General features: G+C 41.0%; 1 non-coding gene across 1 annotated transcript; it reads left to right on the top strand.

Moving 5' to 3' along the window:
- The first annotated feature begins 8,185 nt into the window (after positions 1–8,185).
- LOC145409948 (5S ribosomal RNA) lies at positions 8,186–8,304 on the top strand. The gene has a single exon (XR_013899175.1). It is a non-coding gene; the product is annotated as a 5S ribosomal RNA (ribosomal RNA).
- The last annotated feature ends 3,217 nt before the right edge of the window (positions 8,305–11,521 follow it).

Below are 11,521 nucleotides of genomic sequence, written 5' to 3'. Positions count from 1 at the left end.
TGCGCGTGACATCCTTGCAATATGGGAATACGTCCCGTATGGCCACACACCCCTATTCCACGGAGTGCACCTGGTGTGAACATCTCAGTCCGGGTGCATTACCCTCCAACCCAGCCAGCCCTCACCAGGATCGGGGTGGAGCTAATAAATTAGCTTCAGGCAGCACCCCAGTGATGGCCAGTAGCCGCACAACTAAAGCAAAGGCCTGTAGCGGTGCACCAGCAATGGCCTGTAGCTGTGCAATAGTGACGGCCAGTAGCCGCGCACATAAAGAGAAGGCCTGTAGCCTCTCATAGTGCTGTCCATCCCTCCTGCAGAACCCGTGATGGCCTGTTCCCGCACGTGGGGAGAGAAAGGTACACCCTCTCTCCATCTGCAGTTGGCTCGAGGGGTACGACACCGGTGACAGCTGGCAGCTGCATCAGTAGACAGGGGATGGCCAGTAGCCGCCACTCTCCTACACGTTGCCCCTCATACGGGACTTTGGCAATGGCCAGTATCTGTGCCCGTAGGTAGGTGACGGCTGGTAACCGCACTTCATCTGCAGTCCCATCAGCAAGTTGGGCCCCAATGAAGGCCGGTTGCCGCACTGACGGGAAAGGGACGGCCTGCAGGCACCCTCCTCCTGTGGCCCAAGGGAACTCAGCGAAGGCCGGTAGCCACGCCAGGGAGGGACACCACAAAAGTCCCTCGCCCCCTGTGACTTTGCAACCTGATGGACACCCCTGCTTGAGTCGCCCCACTGGTGGAAGAGTAAGTCCCACCTCCAACTCCCCAGACCAAGGCAGCCTCCAGGAGGAGAACCTCCCTACAGAGGACTGGTGGAGAGGCCCTATGTTATCCCCGGGGTTGCACTCCATCCAGCCAGCACCAGAAGGAGACTAGCACCTTTCGGAATCCTGCTGCAAGCAACGCCACAGCTCTACCTGATGGCGAGGCAGCGAGAGCGAGACCACAGCAGACGGGCTCTCAACAATGCCCATAGTATCCTGGGGCATGACCTCTCCAGTCCTGAGGAGGAGCAGTGCTCTTCCCACACCGGGCACCTACAGGAGTGCCTGCAGAGACTGTTTGGCCTCAGTCACGAGAGCCAAACCCCTGTACCCAGTCCCGTTAGCGCTGGGACCTTCACCATGCCCGACTGCCTCTAAGAGTAGACCCATGGCTCCAAGACGAGAGGACATGTGAAGGGACTCTGCTGTCGTCGGCCCGACACTCGTGAGTCGCCGGCCCCCCCCATCAGTCGGCCTGCTCCCATGCCCCACACACCTACCTTGACTGTGATTCCAATGCCTGTGGAATGAAAGTGAAACTTAACACTCAGTGTATAGAACGCTAGTGGCAGTGCTTTAAATATCTTAACTCCACTGAGTGTGAAACGAGACAAAAACAGTGCCTAATCATCATACTCTATTCAGTGTAACACAGGACATGAACATAACAACTATAAAGTATATGCAGCCTTAGATCAAAGTGTAATCTCAACTCTACTTAAGTGCATTTCTTCCACTCTCGAGACTGCTGGCATCCTGCACGTTACCCGTAATACATCTGCCAGTCCAAGCTTTGCCGTTGTATAGAGTCCTGTGAGATTCTCTGTCTGGCCTGTATTAAAGAATTTGGTAATATACGTGTGAGGTAGTTGCCCAGTGTTTTTATGCTCTGTTCCTCTCACACTGTGTCCTAGCTCCGGCCTAGAAAGGGAACCCAGCTATACCTTAGGTGTTGTTAGGACGGAAAGCCGACCTAAAAACACCTAGCATAACAAGGAATATGAAGGAGGGGGGGAGCTTGGGAGAGGGCAGCGAAATGGCGTGGGATAGAGCGACATGGAGGCGATCTGTTTGTGGCCACCCTTTACTGCAGTGGTTCCGAAATCCATGGTCGCAACCCAAATGAGGGGTCGCAAGGATGCTTCTAAGGGTCGAGTGATGGTTTGAAAAAAATAATAATAGTGAAAATAAGAAAATAAACAAAATCTTTGTTCAAAATAGTGCAAATATATTTACATCACAATTTTGGAATATAAAGCATCATTGAGATTCAGGAAGAGGAAAATAGTTGTGAATAACAAAGCATCGATTGATGTATAACTCCTGACGTACTCGAGTCTGTTCACGTCCAATACTTCTACGCCGAGGCGGCTGGAGCTCGACGAAACCGTGGTATCGTTTCTTACTTCTGGCGTTGTTGTGTTCGATGACTGACGTGCTGTGATACACAGTTATCATTAAGATTTGTTTGCCCCTTTTTTTTATTGTGACTGCCAAGTTAATTCATGAGCGAATAGCCGTTTAAAGAAGAAACAGCATAAGCCTGAGACTTTTCACTCAAGAAAGGAAGCTTGCTAAAGATAAACATTATTGTTATTACTAGTGTGATAAGGTTGGTGTTATCTACATGAGTGTTTTTGAGCCAGGTAGACGAAGGCGAGGGTCATTATTTTCGCACGAAATGTATCTGTGTGTGTCTGTCTGTGTCGAAAACTTAAATATCAGAAAGTATTGATTGTAGAACGAAAAGTTGTTACTAAAAGTTGTTTAGAGTCACAACTTGAGTTCACTTATCACTCAACCAACATTGGGAGTCATTCAGGATGGATACATAATTGTCAAGTTTCCATCTAAGAGTATTATTACAGTCTACCTGGCTCACAGATGACGGGTAGTCTTGTACAAATAAAGTTTTCTTCCTCTTCAGTTCTTCCAGTGAAGTCCAGTTGAAGAGAGAAATTATCAGATTCCTGGCATTTGTGTGATCATAGAAAAGCATCATCATGGTAACCACAATTTTTGTTCCCTAAATTTGTCAGTAAAGAATCAATAGCCAGAAGGGCTCACTCATGAAGCAGCATCATAGTTGCCAGTCAGAAGTTTGTTTTTCTTTGCTTGACTAATCTTGCAATAAATTACGTTTACGTGAAGTTGTGCTGTTCATTTTCTTCGATCAACGTACGAAATATCGAAATTTATGAATTATTGAATTAAAGTAAAATTCAATAAAATTAATAAATTTTACTGAATTTTACTTTAAGCTGTCCATTGTATTTTATTCAGTAAAGTTTATTGGATAAAACTAAATACAGGAACACTGACATCATGTTTCTGCCTTGAGGGTCGCCAGGCCAAAAAAAAAGAAAAAAAAAAAAGAAAAAAAAATCTATTGAGGGTTGCAGCCAAAAAAGTTTGTAAACACTGCCTTACGGGATTAAGGCGTCTGGTTATAGATAGATAGATATATACCCGTAAACCTTGATATTCTCTGTTATGATATTTTTGTACCTCTTACAACGACATGTTTACCTCAGAATTGTAATATGCGAAATAAATCGTTAAGGAAAAGGTGTTACGGCGTTCCCAGTGCCATCTAGGCCCGTATTCTCATCAGTTGGGGAAGCTCCCTAACACCTTTTCCTAAGTGATTTATTTTGCTTATTTAACCGTCTCATATCCTATGTTATACAAATCCTTCCAACATTACCATACTTTAGATAAACAATATCCAAGTTTTTATTAATCATCCATATTCAAAAATAAATCGGTAAGGAAGGTGTGTTAGGGAGTTACCTTAACCAATGAGAATACCACATATAGAGTACGGCACTTTTTTTTTTGTTTTTTTTTAACAGAAGATGGACAGAGGAAGAAAAAATAAATAAAAAAGTCGATACATCAAATTACAGGCATCCTTTGCTCATTGAAAAAATCAGTAAGAGCTGGATTTGAAGTTTTATAGGTTGATGTTTGGGGTGCAGCCTGATTTGCATGGAATATACTGAGGAAAATGGAATGAGGGGTGTCAAAGAAGACCAAATTTGTGATACTGGCCAGAGACAATGATAATGCTTTATTGTTATTATTATTATTATTATTATATTATTATTACTATTATTATTGTTATTATTATTATTATGGTAAAATAGGGAATGTGAAGGTGGGTGGAGTAGTTGGCGAGTGGGGTGTGCCTGCTGAGATAGATGAGAATGGCAGTGCTTTAGTGGACATTTGTGCCGGGAAGGGGTTGGTGATAGCCAGTACCCTCTTCAGGCACAAAATGATCCACAAGTATACATGGCGAGTGATGAGAAGGGTGGGTGGTGAACTGAATGAAAAGAAGGCAATGATTGAAGCAGGAGGGCGTGCCGACGCTGCCTTAACCAGCAGATCAAGCCTCTCATTCCCTGACACCCCCACATGGGCAGGGACCCAAAAAAGGCCACACGAAGGCCAAAACTGCCCTCCCATGACAGTGCAACATCATCCTTTCGGGGGATGGGGAAGAAACTATACAACTTAATCCAGTCATTTTGGTGCCACCAGGAGATGGCGTTCGTCTCCAACACCTCCACACGAAGTAACACAAATATATGATAAATAAGGCACCGGATTAATGGTGTTAATATTTGAACTTGTTAGCTTTTTAACTCCTACATACGCAACAATTTGTTTTACTCAAACTACTACAAAACTGTTTTGTTCAGAAGATGTAAGTTCCACCATTCAGAGGGCTGGAAAGTGAATGGATTACCCATCGGAATGATCGGACTTCTGGATTATATCTAATTACTTATATTTTCTTAAATTTAACACGTTTCTTTTGTATTTCATTATGTTCGTGTTCTTTTCATTTTTAGTCATTAAAGTACAGCGTTCTTTTATCTCGTTTCCTTTGTATTCAACATCCCAGACTCGTTCCACTTTGCTTTACTTTGTATTTCTTTATGTGCCTTAATATTTACAACGTGAAGGAAATTCATTTGTTTTGTTTGTATTTAATAGTGTTTCGCATTGCAAAGATGTTCCATCTTATCTGTTGGCTTTCGACTGTTCTTCGTATTTCACAGTGGCCTGTTTCTGAATTTTTTTTTTTTTTGTATTTATCTTTTTCATCTTACAACAAACGATCTGTTTTCTAGTTCCCAGCGAGGAAAGTGAAAGAAACAACAAAATGTTGATGGAAGGATAGGAGACAGGACTCGGAGGACGAAAAGGATGAAGGCCGCCAGATGAGGTAAGAGGAAGTAAGAGGAGTGAAGGATGGCAACAGGTGAGGTAAGAGGAGTGAAGGATGGCAACAGGTGAGGTAAGGGGAGGGAAGGATGGCAACAGGTGAGGTAAGAGGAGTGAAGGATGGCAACAGGTGAGGTAAGGGGAGGGAAGGATGGCAACAGGTGAGGTAAGGGGAGGGAAGGATGGCAACAGGTGAGGTAAGGGGAGGGAAGGATGACAACAGGTGAGGTAAGAGGAGTGAAGGATGGCAACAGGTGAGGTAAGGGGAGGGAAGGATGGCAACAGGTGAGGTAAGAGGAGTGAAGGATGGCAACAGGTGAGGTAAGGGGAGGGAAGGATGGCAACAGGTGAGGTAAGGGGAGGGAAGGCTGGCAACAGGTGAGGTAAGGGGAGGGAAGGATGGCAACAGGTGAGGTGAGAGAGAGGGAAAAAAAGCCACTAGGTGAGGTAAATGGTGGGGGAGGATGGCCAACAGGTGAGGTAAAGGGAGGGGGTAGATGGCCAACAGATGAGGGAAATGGAGGGGGTAGATGGCCAACAGGTGAGACAAAGGGAGGGAGAGGATGGCCAACAGGTGAGGGAAATGAAGGGGAGGATGATAACAAGGTGAGGTAATGGAAGGGGAAGGAGGGACACCGGGTGAGGTAGTTAATTAGAAAAGGACAGGTGAAGGAGGGTGGGAGGCCGGCTATTCTGGGTCGGCCCTCAACCTGTGGCCCTTTGAGTAGCAGTAATTTTACTCCCTTTGGCTGCCCACTTCCCATCTGTTCTTGATTTCCAGTTCAACTTAATGTCGGGCATCTGTATCCTTATGAACAGCACCTTTGATCAGAAAAGGATCCACAATAAGCCTATCGTCTGTACTAAGCAAAATTTTTGTTAAAAAAGTATTAGAGATAAAATTATAGCGTTATTTAAAAAGAATAATCTTATTGTAAATACTCAGCAAGATGCAACAGGTCAACTCTGGAACTGTTTCCCTCTGTGTTTATTACTGCCTATAATCTCCAGTCTTTCAAACTCAGTGTGTCCAGGCATCTCCAACTTAACGGATCTTGAATTTGGTTCTCTGTTGAATTGCTTTTGTTTTTTCTTAGAGGGAACAGTTTGCGGGTTCCTGGCCTTTGGTTCCTTCTTCTTTGCATTAAAAAAAAAATAGTTTCGTAATGATAGATCATGTCTCATAAATTTTCTGGGATTGTCGTTTTTTCAAACATATATGATAACTGACACGCAAATATACCTTCAGATGTCATCTGCCTAGATTCCCAGAAACGTTTGATACGTCCCCCCATCTAAGATTAACAGAAAAAATACTGGTCCACGGCCTCTTCAAAAACTTATGTTCGTGTACTGGCGACTGGATAACGAACCATAAGCAGCGTGTAGTGATAAATGGCGAATCATTATATTGGCTGGAAGTAACAGGCACAGTTCCTCAAGGGTCAGTTTCAGGTCCAGTTCTTTTAACATTTTATATCAGTGATCTAGATAATGGACGTGTTTCTAAGGCAGCCAGATTTGCAGATGACACGAAGACTGGAGGTAAAGCAGTTACAGAAGCAGACTGTAAATCTATACAAAACAACCTGGATAAGTTAATAAATTCGAGTGAAAAATGGCAGACGAAATTTAAAAGCAGATAGATGTAAGGCAGTATCCTTTGGCGACAAAAACATTAAATATGGATATCGAATGTTCAATACTCAACTGTCGGAAGTAAATTGCGAGAAGTATTTAGGAGTTACTATCAGCAACAACCTCAAAAACTCAAAACAGTGTATGGCGGCCAGTAACAAGGCAAATAAGATGTTCAACGTCATCGCAAGGAACTTTGTTCAATAATCGTCCGATGTAATCTCCAAGCTTTATACGTCAATATCTAGTTCACACCTAGAACACTGCGTGTAGCAATGGTCTTCGAATCTTATTATGGACAACGACAGACTTGAGGGAGTGCAATGCACAGCCACGAATATGAACTCATCGATGCGAAATTACCCGACGAATAGCAACTAAAGAAACGGAATATGCATTCTCTGAAAAAGCGACGACTCATGGGAGATCTAATTCTATTCTATCTATCTATCTATTGCCAGACGCCTCAATCCCGTTTGGGGTGGCCACAAACAAATCTAATTCAATTATTAAAAATTCTTAACAAATCTGACGATGTTCAATATGATACTTTGTTCGAAATACAGAGTGATACTGTAATTAGAAACAACAGACTGATACGTAAAAACAAAAGCAACATTAATACAGGGGAAAATCGCTTAAATACTCGCGTAGTGGAACAATGAAATAAGTTACCAGCAACAGTAATTAGTAAAAACACTACTGACACATTTAAAATATGGTAAAACAAATATATTGAGACTATAGGCTGTAATTATTTGAGACTTGTTTATTTTCAGGTTGAAGTGATGCTGACGACTGTGATAGGTTTGCTTAAAAACAAGAACATTCGACAGTTGTGTTTGCATATCTTTTACAGATCTGTAGAACAAATATTACATAGTGCATAAACGTTCTTCTCCTGCCTCTCCTTTAAAGTTTCCATTCTTGTTCTTCCTTACAAGCATTTTTTTTTTTCTTCTTCTTTTTCCTGCAGGTTTTACCGGGCGGTGTGCTAGATGGGGGAGAGTCTTCCTCTTTTCTGTCCTGTTCTCTCACACGTTGATTAGATCTTAGTAGTAGTAGTAGCATTTTTTGTAACAAATAACCTCGTCATGCTCCAACTGGCCTCATGTTATCTGTCCTCTATATGTACTCACTCCTATGTACTCTCTCTCTCTCTCCCTCTCTCTCTCTCTCTCTCTCTCTCTCACACACACACACACACACACACACACACACACACACAAGAGGAACTGGAATTACTGAAAGAGAAAAGGGAGGAAGCAAAAACAAAAAATGAGGGAAGATCAGAAGAGAAGAAATTTTTTTTACAAAGTAATAGGATTGCAGGTACGAAAGTGATATACAAACAGGATGGAACAAAAAGGAGGAAGATAGTAGAACCATGTCATGACAAGTATATAAACAAGATGATAAAGTTGATGTACTCAAATGTGGATGGAATGGTATCTAAATTACTAGAGATGAATGATTATGTAAGAGAAAATGAACCACAAATAATATGCCTAACAGAAACAAAATTAACACCAAGGATGGCCAACGGCCATGCCACGTTGAGTACACCGCTTCCCATCCGATCAGCGAAGTTAAGCAACGTTGGGTCTGGTTAGTACTTGGATGGGTGACCGCCTGGGAACACCAGATGCTGTTGGCATCCCTACGTGTCAAGTAGGGTTGGTGGAGGATTAGTGCCCCTCCCTGTAAAACAATTAACTCTAAGCCCTTGGCCACCCCATTTGGGATACATGGCGTCTGGCAATAGATGGATATCCAGTGACATACTAAACTTAGAGGAATACAATATATGGAGAAGAGACAGAATTTTTAAAAAAGGAGGAGGAATTATAATATTAACTAAGAAAAATCTAAAAGTCAATGAAATAAAACTAGATATACCATCACAAGTAGAACTGATTGCAGTAGAGATCAACACATCTGAAGGCAAAGTAATTGTAGCCAATTTGTACATGCCACCCAGATCAAACACATGGGAGAGATGAATATGAGGACCTGGCAGTGAGTACAATTCAGAGTTTAAGATCATTACTACATAAAATGGAAGAGAAATCGGAAAGAATTATACTAACTGGGGATTTCAATACAAATATAAATTGGAATACTCTAGATATAATTAGCCAAGAAAGCTGTTGGGACCAAAAGCTCCTGGATCTCGTGCAAGAGTTTTTCTTAACGCAACATGTGAGGGAAACCACCAGAAAAAGAGGACGATGTACCTTCAGTACTAGATCTAATATTTACTAGGCAAGAAAATGATATTGACAGTTTAATATATCACCCTCCAATCGGCAAAAGCGACCATGCAGTACTAAATTATAACTTCAGGATAGCATATGACATAGTAAACAGCAATGATAGTTACAAAAAGAGCCTAAACTATAAAAAGGGAAATTGTCAAGACCTAAAGAAGTATTTCTTAGAAGTTGATTGGGAAAATGAGCTTAGAGGACAAGATTTAAATGTTGTATATAAAAAATTCTGTGAATTTTATGAAATAGGAGTCCAGAAGTACATCCCACAGCACAAATAAGCAGATAAGAAAATACAGAAATGGTTCAATACAGAATGTAAAAAATCAAAAGAAAGAAGAGATTTGTTGTGGAATAGATACAGAAGACACAATAGTGAAAGGGCGTATAATAATTACAAACAGGCAAGAAACGATTATACAAGAATAAGGAGGGAAGCCCAAAAACAGTTTAAGGAGGATATAATAAATAAAAGTAGTGATCAACCAAAGCTGTTTTACAGCTATATCAGAAGCAAAACCAAAGTAAAAGATATAATACAATCCATTACGGACGAGCAAATCACTTATACACAAGAGAAAGATATTTGTGAAGCACTAAACAAGAATTTCCAATTAGTTTTTACAGAAGAAAAAAATTTTGAGAGGGACTATGTGGAGCATGTATGTCCACACATACTACCAGATATACAAATAGCAGAAAAAGTAATACAGGAGAAGTTAAGTAGATTAGACAGAGGAAAAGTAAGTGGTCCTGATGAAATTTCATGTTGGGTGCTACGAGAATGTGCAAAGGAGTTAAGTAAACCATTATTTTTAATTTTCAAGAAATCCTTGGGTCAAGGTAAACTACCTGATATTTGGAAAAAAGCAAATATTGTCCCCTTATTCAAGAAAGCGAATAGACAAAATCCACTCAGCTACCGACCAGTATCACTGACCAGTGCTTTAAGCAAGGTATTAGAAAAGCTTATAAGAAAAGCTTGGGTATATCATCTAGAAAAACACAGTATGATAACAGAAAGACAGTTTGGTTTCAGAAAAGGAAAATCATGTGTTACTAATCTGTTGAGCTACTATGACAGAGTAACAAACACAATACAGGAAAGGGAAGGATGGGTGGACAGTATCTATTTAGATTTCAAGAAAGCTTTTGACACAGTACCACACCAAAGACTTTTATGGAAACTGTACCATCAAGGAGGAATTCGAGGCAAACTGTTTTGTTGGATGCAAGACTTTCTCATAAAAAGAGAAATGAGAACAGTACTAAGAGGAAACTACTCATCATGGAAAGAAGTGACTAGTGGAGTACCACAGGGTTCAGTGCTGGCACCAATCATGTTTTTAGTGTATATAAATGATATAAACAGTAACAATGGAAATAAGAGCTATCTGAATATGTTTGCAGATGATGCAAAAATACAAAGGAGAATTACTAACACAGACTCTTGTAAAGAGCTGCAAGAAGAATTAAATAAACTTCATGAATGGAGTAGTATATGGCAAATGGAATTCAATGTGGACAAGTGTCATGTAATCAAGTTTGGTTAAAATGGAAAAAGACCTGATTGGGATTATAAGTTCGGAAATAAAACCCTGCACACATCAGAAAGAGAGAAAGACCTATGTGTGATTATCAATAACAGACTATCTCCGGCTGACCACATCAGCAAGAAGGTATGGAACATGTATACACTGCTTGCAAATATGAGAATAGCATTCACATACATAAATGAAGACATGCTAAGAAGGATAATAACATCATTCATTAGACCAACCCTGGAATATGCATCAGTAGTCTGGAGTCCTTATCTCAAAAAGCACATAGACAAGATTGAAAAAGTTCAAAGGGCCGCTACAAGATGGATACCAAGCTTAAGGGACCTAAGCTACGAAGAAAGACTAAATAAACTGAATCTACCAACACTACAGGAGAGAAGGAAAAGAGGTGACATGATAATGCTATATAAGTGCATATCAGGGAAGGAGAAAATAGACATAAATGAATACTTAACATATGGAGAAGCATCAGCAAGAGAACACTGCAAAAAACTGCATAAGAAGAGAGGTGATAAAGACGTAAGGAAATTCAGTTTCCCAAACAGAGCAATTGATCAATGGAATGCACTACCGAATGAAATAGTGTGTGCCAAAACAATTCACAAATTTAAGGATATGTACGATAAATATGGTTTAAGACACGGGACAGTACGACCTGACTCATTCCTGTAAAGATACAATTAGGTAAGAACAATTAGGTAAGAACACACACACACACACACACACACACACACACACACACACACACACACACACACACACACACACACACACACACACACACACACACACACTGCCCATCATCATTTAATAATTAACCCATTAATGAATTTGTCATTACTGTTGCACGGTTATATTTTCAATCCTCATTCTTTCCACATGGTAAAGTGCAGGTAATTGAAGCTATCAACTTTTGCAGGATGGTGCACAAGAGTGGGATAACACAGTCTAATGTACTCACTCACTCATTAGCTTAAGCGATGAATGCGTCACACTGCTAATGACTTTCCCAATGTCATCATTACTAACTATTTATTCCAGT

This window comes from Coenobita brevimanus, chromosome 83, assembly GCF_032717465.1.
Source record: "Coenobita brevimanus isolate Jiangsu-jjx chromosome 83, ASM3271746v2, whole genome shotgun sequence".
NCBI classification, from domain to species: Eukaryota; Metazoa; Arthropoda; class Malacostraca; order Decapoda; family Coenobitidae; genus Coenobita; species Coenobita brevimanus.
The sequence above is the reverse complement of the archived record's forward strand: the minus strand, read 5'-3'. Positions and strand labels throughout refer to the sequence as shown.